The sequence below is a fragment of the Phyllobates terribilis genome, unplaced genomic scaffold (genome assembly GCF_046119375.1).
Source record: "Phyllobates terribilis strain yellow unplaced genomic scaffold, ASM4611937v1 Scaffold_1__5_contigs__length_1240528914, whole genome shotgun sequence".
NCBI classification, from domain to species: domain Eukaryota; kingdom Metazoa; phylum Chordata; class Amphibia; order Anura; family Dendrobatidae; genus Phyllobates; species Phyllobates terribilis.
In genome coordinates this window covers 331,781,404-331,800,532 of record NW_027362761.1, presented here as the reverse complement: position 1 = coordinate 331,800,532, position 19,129 = coordinate 331,781,404, and positions in this window count along the sequence as shown.

Below are 19,129 nucleotides of genomic sequence, written 5' to 3'. Positions count from 1 at the left end.
TTTTACAACTATTAAACTGTGAGATTAGCAAAGCCATTTCTCAGTCATGCTGCTAAAATGACTATTATTACTTCATTCTTCCCACATATAGGGCAGAATAATCTTGGTGACAAATTTCCTTTAAATAATTCCTTTTTAATTTGAACACAGTTAAGAAAAAATAAAATACAACAACTCAGCGTTTCTATGATTTCCGACCGTTTCACTGCCATTGCACAACTGTACCATGTACCTCAGTGACTGGCACCCTCTTGTGGGTGAGTTCTTTAATTGGAATTTCCACTTTTAAAAAAGCTAACTTCAATTGATCAAAGCATTTCATTTGTGGAGAATAACGGCACGTCTTCTCATTTCTAAAAGTTAAATAAATGTATACAGAAATATTTAAATGATCTATATTGTTATATACAGTGGGGAAAAAAGTATTTAGTCAGCCACCAATTGTGCAAGTCCTCCCACTTAAAAAGATGAGAGAGGCCTGTAATTGACATCATAAGTAGACCTCAACTATGAGAGACAAAATGAAAAAACAAATCCTGAAAATCACATTGTCTGATTTGGAAAGAATTTTTTTCAAATTTTGGTGGAAAATAAGTATTTGGTCAGTTACAAAAGTTCATCTCAATACTTTGTTATATATCCTTTGTTGGCAATGACAGAGGTCAAACGTTTTCTGTAAGTCTTCACAAGTTCGGCACACACTGTTGCTGGTATGTTGGCCCATTCCTCCATGCGTATCTCCTCTAGAGCAATGATGTTTGGGGGCTGTCTCTGGGCAACATGGACTTTCAACTCCCTCCAAAGGTTTTCTATAGGGTTTAGATCTGGAGACTGGCTAAGCCACTTCAGGACCTTGAAATGCTTCTTACAAAGCCACTCCTTCATTGCCCTGGTGGTGTGCTTGGGATCATTGTCATGCTGAAAGACCCAGTCACGTTTCATCTTCAATGCCCTTGCTGATGGAAAGAGGTTTGCACTCAAAATCTCACGATACATGGCCCCATTCATTCTTTCATGTACACGGATCAGTCGTCCTGGTCCCTTGGCAGAGAAACAGCCCCAAAGCATGATGTTGCCACCCCCATGCTTCACAGTAGGTATGGTGTTCTTTGGATGCAATTCAGCATTCTTTCTCCTCCAAACATGACGATTTGTGTTTCTACCAAACAGTTCTACTTTGGTATCATCTGACCATATGACATTCTCCCAATACTCTTCTGGATCATCTAAATGCTCTCTAGCAAACTTCAGATGGGCCCAGACATGTAATAGTTTAAGCAGTGGGACATGTCTGATACTGCAGGAACTGAGTCCCTGGCCACGTAGTGTGTTACTGATGGTAACCTGTGTAATGTTGGTCCCAGCTCTCTGCAGGTCATTCACTAGGTCCTCCCATGTGGTTCTTGAGATCATTTTGACCCCACTGGGTGAGATCTTGTGTGGATCCCCATATCGAGGGAGATTATCAGTGGTCGTGTATGTTTTACATTTTCTAATTATTGCTCCCACAGTTGATTTCTTCACACCAAGCTGATTGCCTATTGCAGATTCAGTGTTCCCAGCCTGGTGCAGGGCTACAATTTTGTTTCTGGTGTCCTTCGACAGCTCTTTGGTCTTCACCATAGTGGAGTTTGGAGTGTGAATGTTTGAGGTTGCGGACACGTGTCTTTTATACTGATAACAAGTTCAAACAGGTGCCAGAACTACAGGTAATGAGTGGAGGACAGAGGAGCCTCTTAAAAAAGAAGTTACAGGTCTGTGAGAACCAGAAATCTTGCTTGCTTGTAATTGAACAAATACTTTTTTTACACCAAAATTTGAAAAAAATTCTTTCCAAATCAGACAATGTGATTTTCAGGATTTGTTTTCTCATTTTGTCTCTCATAGTTGAGGTCTACCTATAATGTCAATTACAGGCCTCTCTCATCTTTTTACGTGGAAGAACTTGAACCATTGATGGCTGACTAAATACTTTTTTCCCCACTGTATATACTGTATATTGCAAGACAGCGCTTGTCATTATCCTGGGGGATACTCGCTTCGCTGCGTCAATTTAAAACACACCAGCCATATTTTTCCGTTTTTTTCAACTAAGCAGTTTATTAACTCCATAAACTGCTGATCACTCAGTCCATCTTAGTGGCTCACCGGCATATTACACATATAATATCCAGGAGCCCTGCAACTAGCAGACAGGCCCTCTTGGCTCTCAGTTACATCCCTCCTCAAAGTCACTTATATCAATGTCCACATCAATGTCCATATCAAGCAGTGTTTTACCTTTGCCCGGGTTGTAGCTGCTTCAGTTCGCTTTGTTCTGCCACCACTGTGGCTCTAGGACTTACCAAGCGTGGTCTCCAGCCCTTCTCCTGTCCAAGGCCACTGGAATCTCTCACACTCTCAGATCCAGGCTCTGCCCTCCAGGACGTTTGTCTGGCACTCCGAGGCTTACTGGCATCCCTTACACTCTCATACAAGAATCCAGGCTTCACCTCCCAGGAGTCCACCAGGCCTCACCAGGCCTCACACGAGCGGTGTTCCCCCACACACAGGGAACAGCCTCGTGCCTCTCACACGGTGTCCACACGGGAACACCTAACACAGGAACTCCCAACACAGGAACTCCCAACACAGGAACACACCTGTCACAAATCACCCAGGGTTTGTATATCCTGCAGCACACACACACGCACAGACAGGACCTTGCTGATGTCACAATCATGTGATCAGACAGACATTCTGTGCGCACAGGACCTGAGCTATGTCACAGTCATGTGACCAGTCACCTGAGGGGGAAGAAAATAGCATAAACAGACATACTAGATCACTATAGCAATGCCGCTGCACCACAATATATATCTATATATATATTTATTTACATATACAGTGGTGGCCAAAAGTATTGGCACCCCTGCAATTCTGTCAGATAATATTCAGTTTCTTCCTGAAAATGATTGCAATCACAAATTCTTTGGTATTATTATCTTCATTTAATATGTCTTCAATGAAAAAACACAAAAAAAATTGTCCTAAAGCCAAATTGGATACAATTCCACACCAAACCTAAAAAAGGGGGTGGACAAAAGTATTGGCACTGTTTGAAAAATCATGTGATGCTTCTCTAACTCGTGTAATTAACAGCACCTGTAACTTACCTGTGGCACCTAACAGGTGTTGGCAATAACTAAATCACACTTGCAGCCAGTTAACATGGATTAAAGTTGACTCAACCTCGGTCCTGTGTCCTTGTGTGTACCACATTGAGCATGGAGAAAAGAAAGAAGACCAAAGAACTGTCTGAGGACTTGAGAAACCAAATTGTGAGGAAGCATGAGCAATCTCAAGGCTACAAATCCATCTCCAAAGACCTGAATGTTCCTGTGTCTTGCGTGTGAAGTGTCATCAAGAAGTTTAAAGCCCATGGCACTGTGGCTAACCTCCCTAGATGTGGACGGAAAAGAAAAATTGACTACAGATTTCAACGCAAGATTGTGCGGATGGTGGATAAAGAACCTCGACTAACATCCAAACAAGTTCAAGCTGCCCTACAGTCTGAGGGTACAACAGTGTCAACCCGTACTATCCGTCGGCATCTGAATGAAAAGGGACTGTATGGTAGGATACCCAAGAAGCCCTACTTCTTACCCCGAGACATAAAAAAGCCAGGCTGGAGTTTGCCAAAACTTACCTGAGAAAGCCTAAAACGTTTTGGAAGAATGTTCTCTGGTCAGATGAGCCAAAAGTAGAGCTTTTTGGGAAAAAGCATCAACATAGAGTGTACAGGAAAAAAAAAGAGGCATTCAAAGAAAAGAACACGGTCCACACAGTCAAACATGGCGGAGGTTCTCTGATGTTTTGGGGTTGCTTTGCTACCTCTGGCACTGGACTGCTTGACTGTGTGCATGGCATTATGAAGTCTGAAGACTACCAACAAATTTTGCAGCATAATGTAGGGCCCAGTGTGAGAAAGCTTGGTCTTCCTCAGAGGTCATGGGTCTTCCAGCAGGACAATGACCCAAAACACACTTCCAAAAGCACTATAAAATGGTTTGAGAGAAAGCACTGGAGACTTCTAAGGTGGCCAGCAATGAGTCCAGACCTGAATCCCATAGAACACCTGTGGAGAGATCTCAAAATGGCAGTTTGGAGAAGGCACCCTTCAAATATCAGGGACCTGGAGCAGTTTGCCAAAGATGAATGGTCTACAATTCCAGCAGAGCATTGTAAGAAACTCATTGATGGTTACCAGAAGCGGTTGTTCGCAGTTATTTTGGCTAAAAGTTGTGCAACCAAGTATTAGGCTGAGGGTGACAATACTTTTGTCTGGCCCATTTTTGGAGTTTTGTGTGAAATGATCAATGATTTGATTTTTGCTTCATTCTCTTTTGTGTTTCTTCCTTGCAAGCAAATTAAATGAAGAGAATAATACCAAAGAATTTGTGATTGCAATCATTTTCAGGAAGAAACTGAGTATTATCTGACAGAATTGCAGGGGTGCCAATACTTTTGGCCACCACTCGTACATACATGAAATTAATGGTGTCTGAAATCAAATAGAAGAGTTGTGCCATAAAGGCCACATCTCTGCCATGTGCTAGATAAGCTAAGCAGATGCATCTCTTCTTGTGCTTGTGAACTGAGGAAGACTATAGCTGGATTCTAGTCTTCTCCAGTTCATCTGAGCCCTAGGCACAAATAGAGGTCAGTCAGATCTCCTACTTTTCACTGTGAACTGACGAGGAGCAATACCCCGAACCACTGTGTCTGAAAATTGGGTTTCTGGTTTGGCTTTTATCCTAAGGCATATTGCAAGGCTTTTTAAAGGGTTGATATTGACTTTTTTGGATTGCTACTTTCAATAGATGGAGCTAGAGTTCAAGTCCTCTTCCTTTCTAAAGAGACAATTTGCATGTTTAGTAATTCATCACACCTAAAAGAGCTCACTGGCAGATGGGCTCATAAACTTTGATAAAAAAAAAGTCTTATTTATACATGTGTGGCAATAATGTCATTCATGTATTAAATGTTTGCAGTGATGTTGCATTGTGTTTGTATTTAGCTTCATACTTACTGTTAGCATTCCGATACGGTAGGATAATTTTTTTTTTGCTTTTCTTTTTCTTTCTTTTTTATTCTTTTATTGTTAAACTGGAACAAAAACGGTCCATAACTAATTATTCTTTATCCTTTGAAGCTAATTATGGGCGAAGCCAAGGTTGCTCTTCGTCAATTACTTAAATTACTTTATGATGCTATGTGACATTTATGTTCATTTCTTATCATTTGTTTTTTTTTCAAGCATCTGTTTGGAAATGTCTATTTCAGATAATTCCCCAAAACTTTATTTTCAATTGTTTTTTATTCATACATAGTAATAGTTGACACAAGTTGTGTCTCATGGACACAAAGAAATGGACATAATAAGCATCTCTTAATTAGGAGGAGATTCACTATTATTGTGAACAGATAACTCATTTTGCCACAAGTAATTTTAACATGAATATAGATTAATAACATCTGTGCCATCCGCTCCAGTGGCCTTGGTGTTTTAATTTTACATTTTACTGGTGTATTTTCATTTCAAGCAGTTTCACCCAAAATTTTTTGTATTCCATTCTACAAAATCATTAATCAAGGGATTTAAAATTAGCTATATTTTTTGTTGAGAGAGGCCTTGGTAAGTGCAGCAGATGGTGTTGGTACAGCCAGTAATACACTAGCAGATGCATCTCTGTTTTCAGAGGCTACATTGTTAATGAGAAATCTCAAGACTGTATGTGGCTGTGCTTCTAGCATATTCCGATTTAATATGATGTATAAATTGTTCAGAAAAATCTTTTACAGATATATCCCTAAATACTTTTAATTTCAAATTCTTTTAATGTCTAGATTTGTGCTGTACATCCTCAGGCAAGTTGGCATGCACAAGGAAGCATGGATTATGTTTGCAGTTAAGGAAAGTGTATAAATAATTTGTTTAACTAATTTTGTTTTCCGGTATGTTTGCATTGTAGTTTTTTACACAAGAGACAAAATATTAACAGAATATTGCATTTTGCACATGTGATTCATGCTATTATATTTACGTATAAAACTCCACAGTATGAAATTCTTTACTCTGAATATTATATCCATGTACATTATATCACACAATTAATACATACATAATATAACAAACAGACAAGTATAAAGTTAGTTTATAGAATAGTAAAAGCATATCATACAAAATGGCTGATTTCTTCCATCACAATGATGCTGTGCCCCATAATTTTTGACAGTAACACTTGCACTCAGTTGGGAGACACAAAATAACTGGAGTAATCTTCTAGGAAACATCCTCCCCATAGCCTGGAAGAAGTCATTACATAAAGTGATAAAAGATGATTTATCAATAACAAGACATCTGATATGAGGCATACAGGGAGGATTTTTTTCAGCAGTCTATAAACTGTATTTTCATATTAATAGAGTAGATAGGTAAAATGTGGTGACAGATTCCCTTTAAGACTGGCTATCAATTTATTTTTATCAATTTTATCAATGCAATGTAATAATAAAATGTTTCATCACCCATATGTGTAGCCGTTTTTTATGATTTTTCGCTGAGCAAGATTGTGCTTACATTTTCTAATTCCTATATATCTAAAATCTATTGATTTGATAGGAATTACAGATAAGATAATCTGTTTAAATTCACTGAATATTTCCAAAAAGTGGAGTTTCAGTGAATTAAAAATATTATATAGCCTAAATTTGCAGTGAAAGGTGTGCATGACACTCTGAGGTCTCCTAGGAATACATCTAACACCTATCAAGCAATACAGGCTTAGTAATGGCAATATGACTACCACATATATGGATATGGGTAAATGGATGGAAATTGTTCTTCACTGCTGTGCTGTTACATGCTATCTGTAGTTTCGCCAGCATTTTATGGCTTTCTTTGCTTATCTCTATGGTTAAGCTATGAGGTGCAAGTCACCTTGATATCTAGTTTCACCAAAAAATAGATGAGCATGTTTAGCTTCTGCTTTTATACAGGCTACTATAATCCTTTATAATTGGCTAAGCTATATCATAAGATGTGATAGAATGGGGAAACTGTATATGCTGTATTATTTCGTCCCCTTTGAAAAATCTTTGGTATATGTTTCATAAACACTGCCTCCCTTTTGATTAAAAATAAAATTAAATAGTTCTGTTCCTTTTGTTCTGCAAACTACGCCCCAAAGCCATGCACTACCTATCAGGCATCCAATTGGGCTGTAAAAACAGATTGGTGGTGGCACCGAATAGTCTGGAATTATCGTGGAGTTAGAAGTGATCATACAGTGGTATATACACATAATCCATGTGTTGGAATCTGGAGGTGTATATATCATACGCTCACTGTTAGTTTTCCAATAACTGGCCTGTTAGTGCAAACAGCCTGCGGCCTACTCTGTTATTTGTCGGCCAATCGTGTAATTGTCGGGACAATAGGGGACAGTAGAGAGCTGTTCGCTCCCAAGATCACAGCGGGTGGTTCTTATGACCTTCCCTGGCTGTGATACTGTGAATAATTGTGATATTGGTAGATATAAACTCACCTGTCTGAGCCCAAGGTCATGTGAGCCTTCTCTTGCTGATTCAATCTTACCCAGTGTGTAAAATAACGGTATTAACAAGATCACTAAGGGCTCGGTCAGATGAGTGAATACATTGGACAAGTGCTATCCTACTTTTTATTGGAAAGAACTCAGACCAATGTTACTCAATGGGGCAATGCCAATGCCTGATTTTTTTCACTGACAGAATCGGTCAGTAAAAAAGCTCTCAGCATGCTGTCATTTCTCTTTGAAGTGGGATGCCACTAACCCATTCAAGTCTATGGGTGCGTTGTAAACATCTAACTGCACTAGGATAACATCTGACTGCAGTCCAAATTACACAGACTCACAGAACGGAGAAGTTGGAAACATTTTGCTCTCCATCTTCTCCTCACAGTTTGCTCTGATTCTCTCATATGAGAGATCACACTATGCTGATCCTTGGGTCAAACTCTGATCAGAGTTTGATCAGAGCATCATTACCATAAGAGAATCTAATGTCGTGTGAGCGAGCCGTAATTATGAGAATACTCCAAAATCAGCAAATTCTTTAAAATGTAATAGAATTTGATGAATTCAATTTGCATTGAATCAATTTGCTCTTCTCTAGCAGCCACAAACTTGAAAACTAGGTATCTATATAATTTTAGAAAAAAATGGAAGTAGGAACAAAGTACAACTTGTACCATGTCAAGTTGACTTCTGAAATTCCAGACATATTTTCCTACTGTAAAGGTAGAGCATACAGATTGATATTTGGGATGGTTGGGATGTTGGGATGTTGTTCTTGGGGTTATACTCATCCTTCTTCCTCCAAACATGGCGAGTAGAGTTGATAACAAAAAGTTATATTTTGGTCTCATTTGACCACATGACCTTCTCCCATGCTTCCTCTGGATCATCCAGATGGTCATTGATGAACCTCAAATGGGCCTGGATATGTTCTGGCGTGAGCAGGGGGACCTTGCATGCCCTGCAGGATTTTAATTCATGACAGCGTAGTGTGTTAGTAACAGTAATGTTTGAGACTGTGTCCCAGCTTTCTTCAGGTCATTGATCAGGCCTTTCCATGTAGTTCTGGGCTGATTCCTAACCTTTCTCAGAATCATCCTTACTCCACGAGGTGAGGTCTTGAATGGAGCCCCAGGCCGAGGAAGATTGACAATCATATTATGTTTCTTCCATTTTCTAATAACTGTGCCAACAGTTGTTGCCTTCTCACCAAGCTGCTTGCCTATTGTCCTTTAGTCCATCCAAGCCTTGTGCAGGTCTACAATTTTGTCCCTGGTGTCCTTAGACAGCTCTTTGGTCTTGGCCATGGTGGAGAGTTTGGCGTGTGATTGATTGAGTGTGTGGAGAGGTGCAATTAATACAGGTAATGAGTGCAGTGTAGGAGAGCTTCTTAAAGAAAAACAAATAGGTCTGTGAGAGACAGAATTTTTGCCGGTTGGTAGGTGATCAAATACTTATTTCATGCAATAAAATGCAATTTAATTATTTAAAAATCATACAATGTGATTTTCTGGTTTTTATTTTTAGATTCTGTCTCTCAGAGTTGAATCGTAACTACAATAAAAATTACAGACCTCGCCATTCTTTTTAGGTGGGAAATCATGCAAAATCGGCTGTATATCAAATACTTATCTTTCCCACTGTAGCATCATCATATTCTGCAGCGCTTTTCAGATATTGTCATCACTGTCTTCAATAAGGCTCACAATCTAAATTCGCTATCAGTATGTCTTTGGAAAGTGTGAACTAGGAGAAAACAAACACAAACACAGGGAGAACATACAAACTGTTTGCAGATGTCCTTGGCTGGATTTTAATTCAGGACCAGAGCATTTCAAATTAGCACTGCTAACCACTGAGCCGCCATGCTGCCCCAATACAGTACATTATTCATCACACTATTACTGTGAATGTTGTATGCAACGTATCTTAACATTAGATCCACATTTCACTAGAATTTCACAGAAAATTTTGACGGCTTCATGTTTTTTATCCACTAAATATTATTACAGAGGAGAATTCTGCTTCTGTTCATTGCTATTATCAAACTGGCTGTGTTAGCTTAAGACCTGATCATTAACAATTTTTGGACTCCATAAAAAGCAAGCTACATGAAATTACAATTATATGTAGCTACAAGAAATCCTTGGAGAATAAACTACAGAATTTCTTATTCTAACCATATGGTATTGTGAAAGACATATACCAATGAAATGTCTAATTACGTTACTGAAGCAATAACATATCACATAATTAATTTTCATGTTCTGTTTTCTACATGTTGCAAAATCAAACAAGAATTTAAAATCACATGAAGAATCTAAGGCTACTATTAACCCACCACTTTATCTGTGGCAATTATTGTTAGTAAATGTGCTTTGCTATTGATAAATTCTTTGCAAGTACTAAAGCTTTTAAAGAAAGCACAAAAAAATATTGATGTGAGTACTACTTAATTTCTGAGAAATTGTACAATATAACCATCTGGAGTATTGACTGGTAAGAAGAAATGTCTGATCAAATATCATACACTCAAGTAGCTGGGATCAATGGCCCTTCTACTATAGTTTAGTTTGTCATTGCTCAGCCAGATCTTAATAGGAATGAATAAGCACTTACGGTAAAATCCTCTAACTAGACTAATTGAAATGCTATTCAGAAGACAGGTTCACTCATTCTATATGATATGCCAGATATTGTACAGAGCTGCATGTCCAGAAATGCAACTTGGAACTTAAAAGCGCCATCTTAAATAAAGCTTTCTGAAAATTGTGTAACAAGAAGGACATGGTGGGCATAAAAATTCTTTCTGTTAAACTATGTAAAAAATTTTTTTATTATGTATATTATATTATATTACATTGGATTATACTGTATTTCATTGCACCTTTCTTTTCCAGGTACTGATTACAGATAAGATGAGCGAATCTGGCAAGATACAAATTCTGACGTGAGGAGATTTTACATGGAAATTCGATTTGCAGCAAAGTTTCAGAAAACATAATAAATGTAGACTGTAAAAAAAAATAAAAATAATACTTCACCGCTCATCTGTCCTGCTATTTTAGTGCCTCTTCTCTTTCCCATCTCCCATCTTGTGCATTTTTTTTGGAATTTCAAGGCCTTAGGTCAACATGCCGTGTGATGTCAGGACGTGTGCTGTGACGGTTTAGTGCACAGTGACATCCAAAGCCTATTCCGAGTGGAAGCTGTGGCCTGGAGTGAATATTCTGGGGAAAATGTCACTGAGGACTGGATGATAGGCTCCAGGGGACACAGAACAGGTGAGCAGTTAGGTGAGTATTATTTTTCTTTTTTAACCATATATATGGCCCTCTACAGTACAGCAAAAGGGTTGGCCACCATTTTTTTTAATTATCAGGGAGTGAATTGCGAAAAATCCATATACTGATTATTATGAAATTAAAGTATTCAATTGCATTATTTTCACAGACCCATGGACTTTTACTGGTGATTTTGATCTTTCACTCGGATCAAAAACTGGAAAGTCTTCAAGTTTTTTTTGTAGACCAAATATAATGACATGTGAACAGATGCATTAATTATATTAATAAGTATTCTATTTTTGAAAAACATGGATAAAACAAGTACATGAAAGACAGACATCTGCAAATTCTACATAGTATACAGAATAAAATTCTGAAACAATTATAACAAGTTACCAAACAAATTTCTGATTCCAGCCATGTTTCTTCTTCTCCAATCTTAGAGTATCAACTGTGTCTGCTAGCATCAGGGAATCCTGATTACAAAATAAATTGGGAGGAAAACAGTTTAATCAGAAGATGCCAGTTTCTTCTCTCTGAGATGTGTGTGACTGTTTTCTCCTTAAACCTTGCAGCTTCATGGTGTCAGCATTGTAAATTGAAAGCTCCGCTGGTTTTCTTGTTTTGCTGCTAAATTAAAATAACCCAAATTTAAATACCAGTAAAATAATATATAACATAAAATATAAAAGATACAAGAAATGTATTACAAAAATTACAATTTAACAGCAGGCGAGAAAAAAAACATTGCAGAAGTAATTTCTAGGGCATACATAAAAGAGTGGCAATCCAGTATGACTACGATTAGCCCATGAAGAAGAAGCCAACATGCTGGTTGGGCAGACTGGTGTCTTACATCTTAGCTCTAACTAGTGTTGAGCCACCCCCGTAGTGTTCGAGTTCGGTTCGGTTCGTCGAACACCCGTGTGTTCGCCGAACTGTTCGTCGAACTGTTCGTCGAACACCTTCGAACACCGTTAAAACCAATGGCAGGCAAACAAAAACACATAGAAACACATAGAAAACACCTTCAAAGGTGTCCAAAAGCTGACAAACTGCTCAGAAGACACAACTAACACATGGAAAAGTGACAAGTACATATAGTCATGCGAAAAGAAAAGAGGTGGAGGAGTAAAAGGAGGGGGAGACACAGATATAGGCATGTCATGCCCTTCTAAAATCCAAAAAGTGAGAAGCCGAGACGGCCAGTCCGCTCCTGCCCGTGCCACCTCCGTGTCGCCGGGTTTGTGCCAGAGCCGCGGTGAACCCTGACGGCCAGCCCCCCTCTCCCAATACTGGTGCCTGTCCGCTGGTGGGTCGAGAGAGCCCCCCTGTGGTGGAGGCAGCTCTAAGCTTTTTAATTTAAATTGTCCCTCTAATTTGAATGAATACACTTTAAATCCATTACAAGGATCTATTGGAGGGCAAGTCTCATGCCAGCAGCCGCGTAATTCCAGCTCCAGTAGCGTCCACTAAAGCTGCTGCAGTTAAAAAGCTTTTATAAGGATCGAGCTCGGCTGTCCACCGCAAGGCATCCTAGTGCCAGTCCCAGCCCCTATGCCTTGGGGTGCCTCCTGATGCTCTTCACTGAGTATCCCGTGGTCCCGAAGCATTTCCTTTGAAAAAATTAAGTGTCCAAACTACAGGTGGTGTAGCTTGCTTAACAGCCGGGATAATCCGCTGACTAGCAGACACTGCTACTAGGCACAAAGTATTTCCTGGGCTAGATGCAGTTAAAAATTTGTAAGTAGATACTCTCGTTGGATGCTGAGAAAGCATTCCATAGAGTCTCCTGGCACGCCATATATGATTCTCTTAAAAAGCTTGGGGTAGGGGTCTAGGGGACCCTTTTATAGCCAAAATCACGGCCCTGTATCACAATACGTCACCTAGGCTGAAGATAAATGGAACTGTAGCACCGAGGGCTCGGTTGCTACAGACGTATTGCACCTCACCCAGAGGTGTGATATCTCACTCTCAGATAAGGATGGAGTGTGGATCAGGACCCGACACCTGCATGCATTACACCACATTGCCGTGGGGCAGGGCGACCAATATGCCCCTGAGATGGGCACGACAGTCCCTGTCCCTGGCTGGAGTGGGGGGAGGGAACACTGAGGAAGGGGAACCCTGCAGTGCAGGAGCAGGGAGGAAGCAGTTCCTGGGTGCATTGAGAAGGGAGTATAAAAGGTGGGCACCATCTTAGTTCAGTGCAGAGAAGTCTGAGCAGAAGTGGCAGGGAGCAGGGGCTCTGCATGAGCTCTGCTCCGGAGGCGGACCTAGTAACAGAGGCCCAGGCCTGCAAGAGGGAGAAGGAAGGAAGAGGAGCGGAGAAGGCTCCAGGAACGAGGAATGAAGGGATCCCAGGGGTGCGGACGGGCGAGTCGCCACCGCACGCCCGAATCCACCTGCGTGGAGGGGTCAGGCCAAAGGGGGAGACCGGTCCCCGAACTAGTGGAGGCAGGAAACGACCCTCAGCTAGAAACCGGAGGCTCTGACATTTTATGTGGCGCAGCCCCTTGCTCCACCCGCTAGGAAGGCACCACATAGGGTCAGGGAAACTGGCGCCAAGTTTACCAAGAGGAGGCCCGAGGCAGCCGGACAGAAGTGTTGGTAAGAAAGGCCAGACAAAGGACACACAAAGGGGGTCCTGTGAAGCGCTCCAAAGTTATCTGGGAGTTGTCTGAGCCCCTCACCTGGTGAGCACAGTACGACGTGGTCTGGATAATAAGAACTGTGAGTAAAGGCCCTGAACTGCATCACTGACTCCGTGTCGTTACTGCTGCTGCCCTGCACCATCACCCCCATCCTCCGCATACACTTCCCTGAGGCTATACTCCTCCCGTGGGGAGTTATGCTACGCTCTGCTGCACCCACAACACCAGCCTTAGCGGTCTGCCCTGTAGCGGCGGTTCACTCTGACCGCAATCCACGGGTGGCGTAGTCGGACATTTAAACATCAAAACCACATAAATAGTTCCGCCACTGGTTTGACCGCCCTGAGCCACGGAACCGGATCGCCGCCACGAAGACTACAACCACCAGCATCTACCAAAAAGGATCCGGCTCCGGGTGTCCCAAGGCCCAGGGGGTGCGTCAGAACATTTTCATCACCTTTCACAATCACCAATGGGACAAGGCAGGGATGTCCTCTGTCCCCTCTCTTATACATCCTAGTGACGGAGCACCTGCTCTCATCAATTCGCCATAACCCCAATATTAGGTGGATTGAGGTGGGAGGCACCGAGTACAAGTGCTCTCTATTTGCTGATGATGTCCTAGTATATATCACTCAATCACATATATCCATCCCTGCTGTTATGGCTGAAATAGATCACTTTGTTACATGGTAAAATTTTAAAATCAATGCAGCGAAGTCTGAGGCCCTCGATGTCTCCCTCCCTAAATCCATATAGGATTCCATCCAGTCCAACTTTCCCTTTGCCTGGCCCTCACAGGGTATCAAATACTTAGGAATTCCTATTCATAGAGACCTCTCCCATCTATGTTATCTTAATTTTGGGCCCTTTATTGAACAATTCCATACAGACCACGGTTGGCAAGTTAGAACTGTAAGATTCACTACGTGAACCACTGGTGTTTTGTGGAAAAGCACATGTACACCGCGTTCCAAATTATTATGCAAAAAGTGTTTAGGAGTGATAAGGGAAGAATTTGTTTGTTTGTCAGTTAAACTCATTGATGGTGATGTGTGTCAGGGCTCTTTATATCACTGTAAGCAATTGCAGACACCTGTGCTAATTAGTTTGGCAGGTGTGTCCAATGAAAGGCAAGACTACTTAAGAAGGCTCTCTCACATTATTAAGCAGCCTACATTTTCTGCCAAAATGGGAAAGAAAAAGGATGTGTCGGCTGCTGAGAAGCAACAAATTGTGGAGTGTTTAGGTCAAGGCATGACTACAATCAACATTGTGCGATGATCAGGATGAAGTGTCTTGGCAATCAAGAAGTATGTAGCTGATTCACAGTACACACGTGTGCGTGCTGATAAGGGCAAATTGAGGACTCTTTCCTACAGGCAATTACGTCAGGTTGAAAGAGCAGCGGCAAAAAAGCCTTGTCATAGCAGCAGACAAGTTTTTGAAGCTGCTTGTGCCTCCAACGTCCCCCGAACAACAAGATGCAGGGTCCTTCAAAGGTTTGCAGCTGTGCATACGCCATCCTGTCGACCTCCTCTATCCACTTCACACAAGCAGAAACGGCTCCAGTGGGCCAAACATTACATGAAGACTGATTTCAAAACTGTTTTGTTCACGGATGAGTGCCGTGCAGCGCTCGATGGTCCAGATGGATGGAGTGGAGGATGGCTGGTTGATGGACACCCCACGCAAACACTGCTACAGCGCCAACAAGGAGGAGGTGGAGTAATGTTTTGGGCTGGAATCATGGGGAGAGAGATTGTCGGCCCCTTTAGGATCCCTGAAGGCGCTAAAGATGAACTCCATAATGTATGTGGATTTTCTCAAACAGCACTTCCTGCCATGGTTCAAGAAGAAGAACCGTGTATTTCACAGCAAGATCATTTTTTTGCATGATAATGCACCATCTCATGCTGCACATAAAACATCTGCATCTCTGGCTGATATGGGCATAAAAGGGGACAAACTTATGTTGTGACCCCCATGCTCCCCTGACCTCTACCCCATTCAGAACCTTTGGAGCATCATTAAAAGGTGTGTCTATGATGGCGGGAGGCAGTTCACATCTAAGCAACAGCTCTGGGAGGGTATTCTGTCCTCATGCAAAACAATTGAAGCAGAAACCATCCAAAACCTGACAAATTCAATGGACGAGAGAGTTCAGAAGCTCCTTTCGAACAAGGGGTCCTATGTGAAAATGTAACATCACCTAGAATAAAGTTTTGAGTTGAAAACTGTTTGATTTCAGTTTCTAACAACCTGCTAATGCTTATAATTTCAAAAATGACCATTTTTTTGGTCTTTATTAAAATGAAAAGGTTGATCGAAAAGTTTGGGGGATCTAAGAGTGTGGCAACCCAGTAGTCATGATTACTTCGAATTCTGACAATATGAGGGTCATGCTGCAGGTAGTGCAGCAAGAAGGCACTTATGTGTCTTGCGCATCTCGGAGCCCCAAAATTATTTTCCGGGCTAGATGCAGCTAAAAATTATTTTTAATTTTAAATCTGGTGAAGCTTATTATAGATGGCCTAATAGGATCAGTGCTGCACACTGCTACAAAGCCCAAATTATTTTCCAGTAAAGATACAGATAAACATGATTAGTAATTTGAAAGCTTAAAACGGTTGGTAGGGTGATTTTAACCAATCATCAAGCTTTTACTCTCCCCAGGATGACACAGGGGTAGAAAAGTCGTTTCGGATCCATGATTTGTTCATCTTTATGAACGTGAGTCTGTCTACATTATCAGTGGAGAGCCGCGTGCGCTTATCTGTCAGCACACCACCAGCAGCGCTGAACACACGTTCAGACAGAACGCTGGCTGCGGGGCATGACAAGATCTCCAAGGCGTAAGTGGCTAGCTCCAGCCATTTATCCAGATTGGAAGCCCAAAAAGAGCAAGGGTCCAGTGACACAGTCGTGGCTTCAATGTTTACTTGGAGATACTCCTGTACCATCGTCTCTAGGCGTTGACTATGTGTCAGACTTCTTGTCTCCTGTGGCCTTGCAAAGGATGGGCTAAAAAAGTGGTGAAATGATTCCGCAAAATTGATGTTACCAGCAGATACTGTGGTTCTGTTACGGTTTGAGTGCTGAACACTTGACGGTCCCACGGTTGGCAAGTTGGAACTGTGAGATTCACTACGTGCACCACTGGTATTTTGTGGAAAAGCACATGTAAGATTCTGCAACAGTCTCTGCTGATACTCCTGCATGCGTGCATCCCTTTCTATGGCAGGAATTATTTCTGCAAATTTACTTTTGTACCGGGGATCTAACAGTGTGGCAACCCAGTAGTCAGGATTATTTCTAATTCTCAGAATTCGAGGGTCATGTTGCAGGTAGTGCAGCAAGAAGGCACTCATGTGTGTTGCGCATCCAGGAGCACCAAGTCCCTGTTGTGTTGGTGGCGAGGTAACAATCATGCTTCCTTCCTCTGTCCTCTCCCCCCAACCTCGAACAACAGAAATGTGATCAAGGTCTCCCTCATCTGATGAGTCTTCCATCAGTTCGTCCTCCACTTCTTCCTGGGCTCCTGCACCTTCCTCACTAGTTTGGCTGCTACCATGCGCCCTGGTAAAATCATCTCCCCCACCCTCACATGCCTGCCGCCCTGGTGCTGCCGACCGTCTGGACCTTGCAGATGTTAGCCCTTCCGCATACAACTCCTCCTCCTCTACTTCCTCCACCTCCTCTTGTGCCACCACCTGACTCTGAATTCTGTTTAACATGTGCTCCAGCATGTAAATCACCGGAATAGTCATGCTGATAATGGCATCGTCAGCACTAAACATCTTCGTCGCCATTTCAAAACTGTGCAGAAGGGTGCATAGGTCCCTGATCTGAGACCACTCCTCCAGCGTGATTTGCCCCACCTCTGAATCTCGTTGGCCCAGGCTATACGTCAGAACGTATTGCACCAGGGCTTGTCGGTGCTGCCACAGTCGCTGCAACATGTGCAGAGTTGAATTCCACCGGGTAGGCACATCGCATTTTAGCCGGTGAAGTGGCAGGCCCAACGACTTCTGTAGAGATGTAAGTCGCTGAGCTGCGGGATGCGAACGGCGGAAGTGAGCACACAGCGACCGTGCCCTCTGCAGAAGGCCATCTAGTCTGGGATAGTGGGCTAAAAATTGCTGGACAACCAGGTTCAACACGTGAGCCATACAAGGCACGTGTGTGACATTGCCCCGGCGAAGGGCCGCACCCAGGTTTGCAGCATTGTCGCACACGGCCTTCCCTGGTTTCAGGTCCAGTGGAGACAACCATTCATGAAATTGGTTCTCCAGAGCTGACCACAACTCCTCAGCTGTGTGACTCACATTTCCCAGACATTTCAATGTAAAAACCGCCTGATGACATTGAGCCCTACTGCCAGCATAGTAAGGAGGTGTGCAGGATCCCTTCTGCGCAGTTAGAAAGCTTGTGGCATGACCAGACAGGCTTTGGGTGCAGGTGGAAGACCGAGAGGAGGTTGAGGAGGCAGAAGCAGTGGAGGAACTTTGACATAAAGAGGATTGACGCACAACTCGTGGGGACGGCAAGACTTGGACAGCAGCCCCTTGTCCTGCTGTCACCATAGTTACCCAGTGCCCAGTCAGCGACATGTAACGCCCCTGTCCATGCCTACTCGTCCAAGTGTCTGTGGTGAAATGCACCCTGTCACACACAGAGTTTCTCAAAGAAGCGGTGATGTTGTGTGCGACATGCTGGTGGAGCGCAGGCACACCTTTCTTTCAGAAGTAGTGCCGACTGGGCATCTGGTACTGGGGCACTGCGACGGACATAAGGTCTCGAAAATCCTCTGTGTCCACCAGGCGGAAAGACAGCATTTCTGTAGCCAAGAGCTTGCAGATGGTGAAATTCAACCTCTTAGCTTTCTCATGGTCTTTTACTTGTCCACATCTGAGGGACCGAGGGCTGGCTATTGTGCTTAGACGGGGTTGATAAGGGTGTCCCCGGCAAACTGCCGGTCTGTGAGGAAGATGCAGGCGGACATGTTAGGTTGCCTTGATCCAAAGGTGGTGCTATCGATGTCGGACAGCGCTCAAGACCAGCTGGTGTTACCACCTCCAAAGAAAATGATGACCTGCCAATCACGCTGGCTGTTGCGGGTAAAGAGGTGGCAGGTCTGCGCCCCAAAACAGGTGTGACTGCTGTCCCCCCAGTCACAGAGGATGAAGAGGCCGCGGATGCACAAGATATGGCAGACGGTGGTTGGCCCGGCCGGCTAGACCGCATTGTAGCACACTGAGTTTCCCACTGCAACTTATGCTTCATGTCCATGTGCCGGTTCATGCATGAAGTACTCAAACTATGTATTTTTTGGCCTCTACTTAGCTTTTGCTGACAAATGTTACAGATAACACGAGTTGGGTCATCTTTATCGATCTGAAAAAATGCCCAGGCTATGCAAGGCTTAGCACCCATGCGACCTGAAGAGCCACCACGACTTGTGGTGAGAGGCAGAGTTGTGTTTGAGGATGCAGTTGTTGACGTGCTTCCAGTACTACGTCTCTGTCCAGGAAGGCGCAACCTGACCTCGTCGTCACTAGCATCTTCCTCCACCTCCTCTGCT